Consider the following 8416-nt stretch of genomic DNA (forward strand, 5'->3'; position numbering starts at 1 on the left):
ATCGAGCGCGAATGTTCGTTAAGCGTGTTAAGTCCTCGGTATTAAGACGCGGCGGCCGAAAGGCAACGAGAAGGAGGAAACCGCACGACCGATGGAGGCAAAGAAGACGGAGGGGAGGGAGTACAGAGCGGCGGTAGGAGAGCGAGAAAAGACGAAGAAACGAGCTGAAGGCACACAGTGGCGGCCACCAGAGGCGGTGATCTATGATGGGATTACCGGTGGCGGTATTTCTTCATAACCGTTTCTCCGGGTCGCCAGTCTCTTTTCTCTTCTTCTTTCCACGACCGGCGTGGCCGTCCTCGCCGCTCCTTCGGCGACGTTCTCTCCTGGCTGGGCCTCTACGACTCTCTCTCTCTCTCTCTCTCTCTCTCTTTTTTCTCTCTCTTTCTCTCCCGTCCCTCTCTCTTTTCGCAAGAAGCTCCTCGCCTTCTTCGGCACTGACGCCTATATCTCCCTACGTCGGTAACGTGCACACGCCCCACGCGCGCGTTCAGCTCGCGGGGGGTTGTATCTTAATAACATTCATGAGCTCAGATATACCCGCCAGATTTATTGCCCCGGCACCCGCGGATTCTGCGAAGACCCGGCACCAGCCCCCGTCTTTCCGCGTGCCTCCTTTCTTGCGCTCTCCCTCGATCCTCGCGTGCTCTGCTTCTTCGTTTTTCTCGTCTTCGGGATCACCCCTGGTCTTTCGGCCCGCGCAATCAACCCCGCGTGACGTTCTCCTGCCCTCCTTGTAGATGAACACACTTCGATGCGCGTTTAACAGAGCAACTTCGAAGCGCGTTTAACAGAGTCGATCGGGAGAAGGGTTGTAATTTTCACAGGTTTGCACTACTCTGAAATTTTCTCGGACGAAAACTTACTTTGGGTGTATGTATTTTTCTCAGTTGTAATTGACTTACGGTCCGATTATGTCATATTACTTATGTTCAACATGTTGTATATCTTTAAACCTGCATACAGAAAAACGTGAGCAGTAAAATTTAATCAGAAAATAAACTGACCGACTGCAGCTGATGATTCTCCTTATGATTCAAGAAAAATCGATTAATGATTAGTCAAGAAGAATCGATTAGTGATTAATCAATCTTCTTACCGCTTAAGGGGATGCCGGACATGAAAATTTTACCAACATAACATTGACTTTTTTTTGCAAAGTTTACGTTTTGTTGCTTGTACAGAATTACAAACGCTTTTACACAACAAAAGTGCATGCAAAAATTAATTGGAGCATTGCTCAATATGTGACGAAAGTGAAAAAAATATGTTTAAATTAAAATTTTGAGCTGTCAGTTAGTGCAATATTTGTTTAATTATTAATTGATTTAATTGATTTAATTATTTATTTAATTTATTCGGTTATTATTTAAATATTGCTATTACGCATAGGAAAGCAACTCGGGCATACCGTTACAATTTCTCTACCTCGTCTTTTATCAGTTATTATCACCGTTGCCCAGTTATTATTATTCATTGTTATTACTGATTATTCGATCATCGTTATTCCGTTATTATGCACCAATGGATATTATCACACGATTGTCGAACAGATATTATTATAATTATTACGAGAAAGTAATAATATTCGAATAATAAATGGAAGTGATAATAATACCTGATCGACAATCGTGTGATAATAGCCGCGAGTGCATAATAACGGAATAACGATGATCGAATAATCGGTAATAACAATGAATAATAATAAGTAGGCAACGGCGATAATAACTGATAAAAGACGAGGTAAAGAAATTGTAACGGCATGCCCGAGTTACTTTCCTATGCGTAATAGCAATAATTAATTAATAACCGAATAAATTAAATAATAATTGAATAAAGAAGTATTAATACTGGAATATTAAATGGATGATGATAATATTTGATCGGCATTGAGAAACTCGATCGCGACGTTTCTCTACCTAACAAGTAAAAATGTAAATGAAAAGCGGTAATTACCTGTCGCGGTAAAGCCCGCAATACCTGCTCGCGTGAGGAGTACGCGTCTTAAGTTGTCTTAATTATCGCCTCAATTGGCGCGAAGTCAAAACGCGATATTAAAAATCGGCGCGGAATAATGTAAAAAATAACGTAGCAACTCTCAATGTATTCACCTCGACGGTTGATAGTGCTATGGTGTGACGCTCAAGCACGTGTTCACACATGCGTGTTTGCATGACCCGACTGCGCGTCCCCTCCCCCCTCCAGCGTCGCTTAGTCAACAGCCCGAGCAGGACGTTACGACGGTTGGTTTATCTAGCCTTTGTTGAGCTTAGAGTTTTTCTTAGAGCCGTTGTACCCAAATATTGTTATTACCGATTATTCGATCATCATTATTTCTTTATTCTCCACTCGTGAATATTATCACACGATTATCGAGCAGATATTATTATCATTACCATTTATTATTTAAGTATTGTTACTTTTTCATAATAATTATGATAATATCTGTTCGACAATCGTGTGATAATAACCGCAAGTGCATAATAACGGAATAACGATGATCGAATAATCGGTAATAACAATAAATAACAATAACTGGACAACAGCAATAATTACTGATTAATGACGAGGTAAAGAAATTGTCGTAACTGCACGCCCGAGTTGCTTTCCTATGCGTAATAGCAATAATTAACTAATAACTAAATAAATTAAATAATAATCAAATAAAGAAGTAATAATATTCGAATATTAAATGGTAGTGATAATAATATCTTTGACAATCGTGTGATAATATCGCGAGTGGATAATAACGAAATAATAATGATCGAATAATCGGTAATAACAATACCTGGGCAAAAACTCTAGGCTCCACAAAGGCTAGGTAAACATATCGTCGTAACGGCCCATTCGTGCCGCCGACTGAGCGGCGCTTGAGAGGTGGGGAGGCCGGGTCATGTAAACACGCGTGCGCGAGCACGTGCTCGAGCGTTACGGCGTAACTTACGCCACACACTCTCAACCGTTGAGACGAGCACATCGGGAGCTGCCGCGTTATTTTTTAAATTATTCCGTGCCGATGTTTAGTACCGCGTTTCGACTTCGCGAATTGAGACGATAATTAAGACAAATTAAGACGCGTACTCCTCACGCGAGCAGGTGTTGCGAGCTTTACCGCGACAGGTAATTACCGCGTTTCAATTACTTTTTTACTTGTTAGATAGACAAATTTCGCGATCGAGTTCTTCAATGCCGATGAAATATTATCATCATCCACTTATTTTTCGAGTATTATTACTTCTTTATTCGGTTGTCATTTAATTATTCTTATTGCGTATTGGAAAGCAACTGGAGCGTGCCGTTATGACGATTTCCTTACCTCGTCTTGCTGTCGTGTGTAATTAATAGATACTACCTGATATTATTATATGATTGTCGATCAGATATTAATATCATTATCCATTAATTAATTGAATATTATTACTTCTGTATTCAGCTATGATTTAATTATTTTTTATTACGCATTTGGAAGGAACTCGAGCGTGCCGTTACGACGATTTCTTTTCCTCGTTTTGCTGTCGCGTGTAACTAATTAATACTAAATTATTAAATCATTAAATTAAAATAAATTTCTGTCACAGAGATCAATTGAGCAGACGCAGTCACGCGGCTCTAGGGGATGCAATGTCTGGGGAATGCCGCGCCGGAGGATTTGGCTCGGGCTTGTCTGAGTTGGCTCGAAGGTGAGCTTCATTAATTTATATTTATAATTAGAAATCCGACAAAACTGAAAATTTTCTTGCTTGGAATCGAGTTGCTTAATGTCTTCATCGTCGTATAATTAATTAATACTCAATTAAATCTGTTTTTTGTTGCAGAGACGAGCACTCGACTCTAAGGGGATGCTGCGCCGGAGGATCTGGCTCGGGCCGAACGGGGTTAGCTCGAAGGTAAGCTTCATTAATTAACATTTGCAATTAGAAATCCGACAAGGTTGATAATTCTCTTGCTCGACATCGAGATAGTTTGAATCGAATAAAAAATCGCGTTAAATCGTAATTACACGCGGGAAAATTTTTCTGAGTAACATTACCATTGAAAAATTTTGATTTGTTCTGATTAAGAGATTTATTTGTAATGAGAAAAAGGAAAGTGGAATATTCCAAGTATGAATGCATGCCGAAAAAATCTTCCAGTATGAAAAATATATCGCGTTTATGTTTTTTAATCCTTTATACTTCTTCATTCAAATCGTCATAAATGCACGAATCAAATCGGCGAAATGGCATTTTTCTGTTTCAGAAACGAAAGCAGAATGTGGCTACCCTGATCGGCGATTTGGTGAGTCAAAACAAGAAACATATTGATAATAGAAAGATAAAAAGTCTTTCGATGTAGTGCATGCTTATCGAATCAATGCGGTTTACTTTGCTGTAGTTGTAGTATGTGTACGTACCGTCCAATAAAAATCACACTGCTCAAAACAATTGGAAGATCGCTTTTTCAAATAATAATATTAATGATAATGCATATTTTATATAAATGTGGCAAATAAATTTTCAAGTATTTTACTCCCAATGTATATATATTTAGAAACTGATTAACTTAGATTATTGATTGGTCGACGATTTTTATCGGAGGAAATTTTGATTAATCAAACCTCAAACCCCAACACTATCTGGTAGACGCTTAAAATATTGTGTATACACTTTGAACATTCAGAATTTTGTAAAATTATTCAGTTTTATTGAATGCGATCTTCCAAGTGTCTCGAACAATGCGTCAACACGCTAAGGAATTGCGCCACAAAGATTGCGCAATCACATCATCCGCGTTATAGATCTTCCGCCGGTCGTTAATTTTCTCAATTTTCTCTCACGCATGAGCTTGAATCGCGATTACATTTCATAAAGTAGAGTTCGTGCTTCGTCATTAAGTAAAATTTAATATCGTACGGCACCTGCACGAAGCGATCTAATCGTGAACATATAAACTGCTTGCAAAATTAATTTCACGATCGTCGGAAAATTTTCAAATCTCAATTTTTCACTTAGAGTTTCCTAACGCGGGACACAATAGAAATAATGCTAGCGAGCGTTGATTCCTCGCGAAAAACGCGTTGTACACATGTCAGACATGCGAGTAGTTGTTTGTTTACGTGTGACAAGTTCCATCGAACGAAGACAGACGTCTCACGCGGTAACATTTTTTCGCGTGAATTTTAAATAGAATCTTTACCTATATCGTCACAATTTTCATAGTTTTTTATTTCATATTCATGCTCGCGTTCGCGATTATTAATTTGATAAGTTTGCTAATTTCACCAGATCGTATTTGCGGAAGAGTCGCGAGCGAACTTCGCAGAAATATTGCGGAGTTATTATCCACAAAAGCGTTGCGGAATTGTCTTCGCAAAAGTATTGTGGAGCTGTTATCCGCAAAAATATTGCGGAATTGTCTTCGCAAAAATATTGCGGAGTTGTTATCCACAAAAACATTGCGGAATTGTCTTCGCAAAAGTATTGCAGAGCTGTTATTCACAAAAATATTGCGGAGCTGTATTGCAGCCTACTACGTTGCACCATCGAAATGTTATATTAGGGATATTTCGTGTCGTACGTGAGAATTTGCATAGATTACTTCGCCCCCACGTCGAAAGATTTTGCGAGATCGGCCTTCGCTCGCGGATTCCATTTTCTTCGTAAGCGATTCGCACGTGCATCAAAGCGATACACTGCAACTCGATCGGATCGTTGCTGAATTCATCGCACATACTCATCATTTTTCTGAAAGACCGGCTTTTCCTCGAAAATGCAGTTTCCGATATTTCATACGCAATTCGCAACTCGGAGTGTATCCCTCAAGAGAGACGGGATTTTTCGTGAAACTGTTAGATTATCGTTAGATTACCGCGGTCGGGAGTGAATTACAGGCGACATGGGACGCGAGGACCATTGCAGTATCAGATGCAGCTACAGGATGGCTGATGGACCCTGGACGCCGTGGGACGACGCGCAATGGTGAGCGCTCACTTTAGACGCTCATATAGTAGACACAAAGCGTCATTTTACGTAGGTTGCATGCACGTAGACGTAAATCGCATTGGGTCCGACGGAAAGTAAAGTAAGAATTGGAATTTGCAATTCGCCGGAGTTACGTAAGAACGATCCAACCAAAGAATTTAGCTCTGAGATTTTCGCAATAGTTCAATGAGTCAAGCATTTTCATTTCTTTAAGAGTATTGACTAGCTCAATCCTTAGAAAATATGCAAAAAAATGCGACTGGTAAAAAATAAAAAAAATTGTTTCTTAATTTATTTCAAGCATTTATAAGACTTGAATTTTTTTGTTTGGATTAAAAAGATGTGAATAAAGTATTCATTGATAGAAGCTTATAATTTTTTGAATTGTATCATTCTTGCATAACAAAAGTCAATTGAAATTTCGATTCGACAGGCTTCCTTCTCGTCGGATTATTTCTTGATGATATAAAACTGATATATTTCAACATGTTATATTTATGTGCTCTGTATATGCTTTTTTATGCTCTATATATGTTTTATATATACCCAATATATGCTTTATATATACTATTGATTAATATACTTTATAACTTGTTATGTCGTATTATATACGACACAATATCTCTTCGGAGATATTTACTTATGCATACGCATTTGTTGTTGACAAAACGACATTAACTTTCGACAAATTAAAGACAAATTAAATTATTAAGCCGAGACTCGAACCGAAATGTTTCGATTTTCCTCTAAATTATTAAGCGGAGATTTGGACTCGAGTGTTTTAAAATTTCGCTAAACCTTTAAGCCGAGATTCGAACCGATGTGTTTTGAGGTTCCGCTAAATTATTAAACTTAATTAGATAAGCTTGCGATAATTTTTTCAAGTTTCTTAAAGAAATTTTTGCGTTTTCGAAAAGGTGTATAAGGTATACCAAAATGAAGTTTGCGTATTTCGCTCTGCATTATCTCTTGGAAAACAATGTGCCTGAACAAGGTCACTTTACTCCCTCAGTAAAGACGCTCAGAATCTTGAAAATAATTTGACAATATCCTAAAGTCGCGCTTTTTTATAGTTTTTTAATGTAATTTTCTCGTTTGCAAATATGTATTTTCGGAAATGACGTCATGACGTATTTCACTCTGCATTGTTTCTTGGATGACAATGTGTGTTAATATCACTCTGCTCCCTCAGTAACACGCATAGAATTTTGAAAATAATTTTACAATAACCCGAAGTCGCGTTTATAACATTATCGACGCTTACCAAGTCGCTCGCTCGCTCCGGCATACCCTTAAGTCTTAAGTTTACGTTTTTATGTGTGCTTGCAGTCTTAATATACGTTTTATACGATATTCACGACTTTAATTTCAGACCAGAACATATTCTATTGTATTTTTTGTGACAGATTTGGAGGACATATATTTGACTTGCCGCAACTAATTATCTGCTCTCATTGGCTCAGTTTTTATGAGAATATAATTTTTTATTTTGATATATATGGCAATCTCGTAATATTAAAGCATAAAAGTAGGATATTCTATATTGATTCTACAATTCCACATTGCGAGCTTTTCTACAACGTGACATATGATTATATCGTGTCGATTTAGCGACAGTTTCCGAACGAATCCTCGGATATCGGTTTTGAATACCGTCACGTGAGCTTTAATTGGGTCAAACGCGCGGATGGAAAGGTACATCGTCTCCGCGTGATACGAAACCACTGTGGCTTCGCTTTTATCCGTTTATCAATTGAGTCTCCCCCGTGAGACACCCTTACTACTACTACTACTATCCACGCCGCCCACCCTCCGTGCCGTGGCAGACGCCGTCGACGGCTCTGTGTTTCGATATTTATGGCTCGCTGTATATTACACATGAAACTCTGCGTTCCCGCTGCCGTTGTGTATTCAGCATTAAATGCATAGCATTAACTATTATCGATTCACGATCGATCGGTGCGAGGAACGAGGACCTTTCCGACGATACGTTTATTTATTTTCTCCTGCAATTTGCACAACAATCGTCGGACGGGAGAGGGATATAGAATAGCAGCAGTAGGAAATTTTTAAAAAACGAAGCATTCGTTAATGTCGTCGTTGAGTTTCTTCTTAGTTGTGCGATTAGCGTTATCCTCGTGACATCCTCGACTAGCCGGTGCTAACATCGGGATCTCAAAATTCCATAAAAGAATTCAATCCTACCCTCGGCTCGTGAAGTCACCTAGCGGTGATTATGAGGACGAAAATTAGGCGCCCCGCTGTATTATTTCATCAATTTCGAAATGCTGCGACACTATCTCTTCTAACGCCGTTTTTCCCAATGATCTTTGTGAATAAGCTGCTTTATTTTTAGTTTGAAGTACTTAATATCTAACAGAGAAAGTAGAGAGAGAGAGAGAGAGAGAGAGAGAGAGAGAGAGAGAGAGAGAGAGAGAGAGAGAGAGAGAGAGAGA

The sequence above is a fragment of the Odontomachus brunneus genome, unplaced genomic scaffold, assembly GCF_010583005.1.
Source record: "Odontomachus brunneus isolate Ranch 3 - 2012 unplaced genomic scaffold, Obru_v1 Obru_scaffold_009, whole genome shotgun sequence".
Taxonomy (NCBI): Eukaryota; Metazoa; Arthropoda; class Insecta; order Hymenoptera; family Formicidae; genus Odontomachus; species Odontomachus brunneus.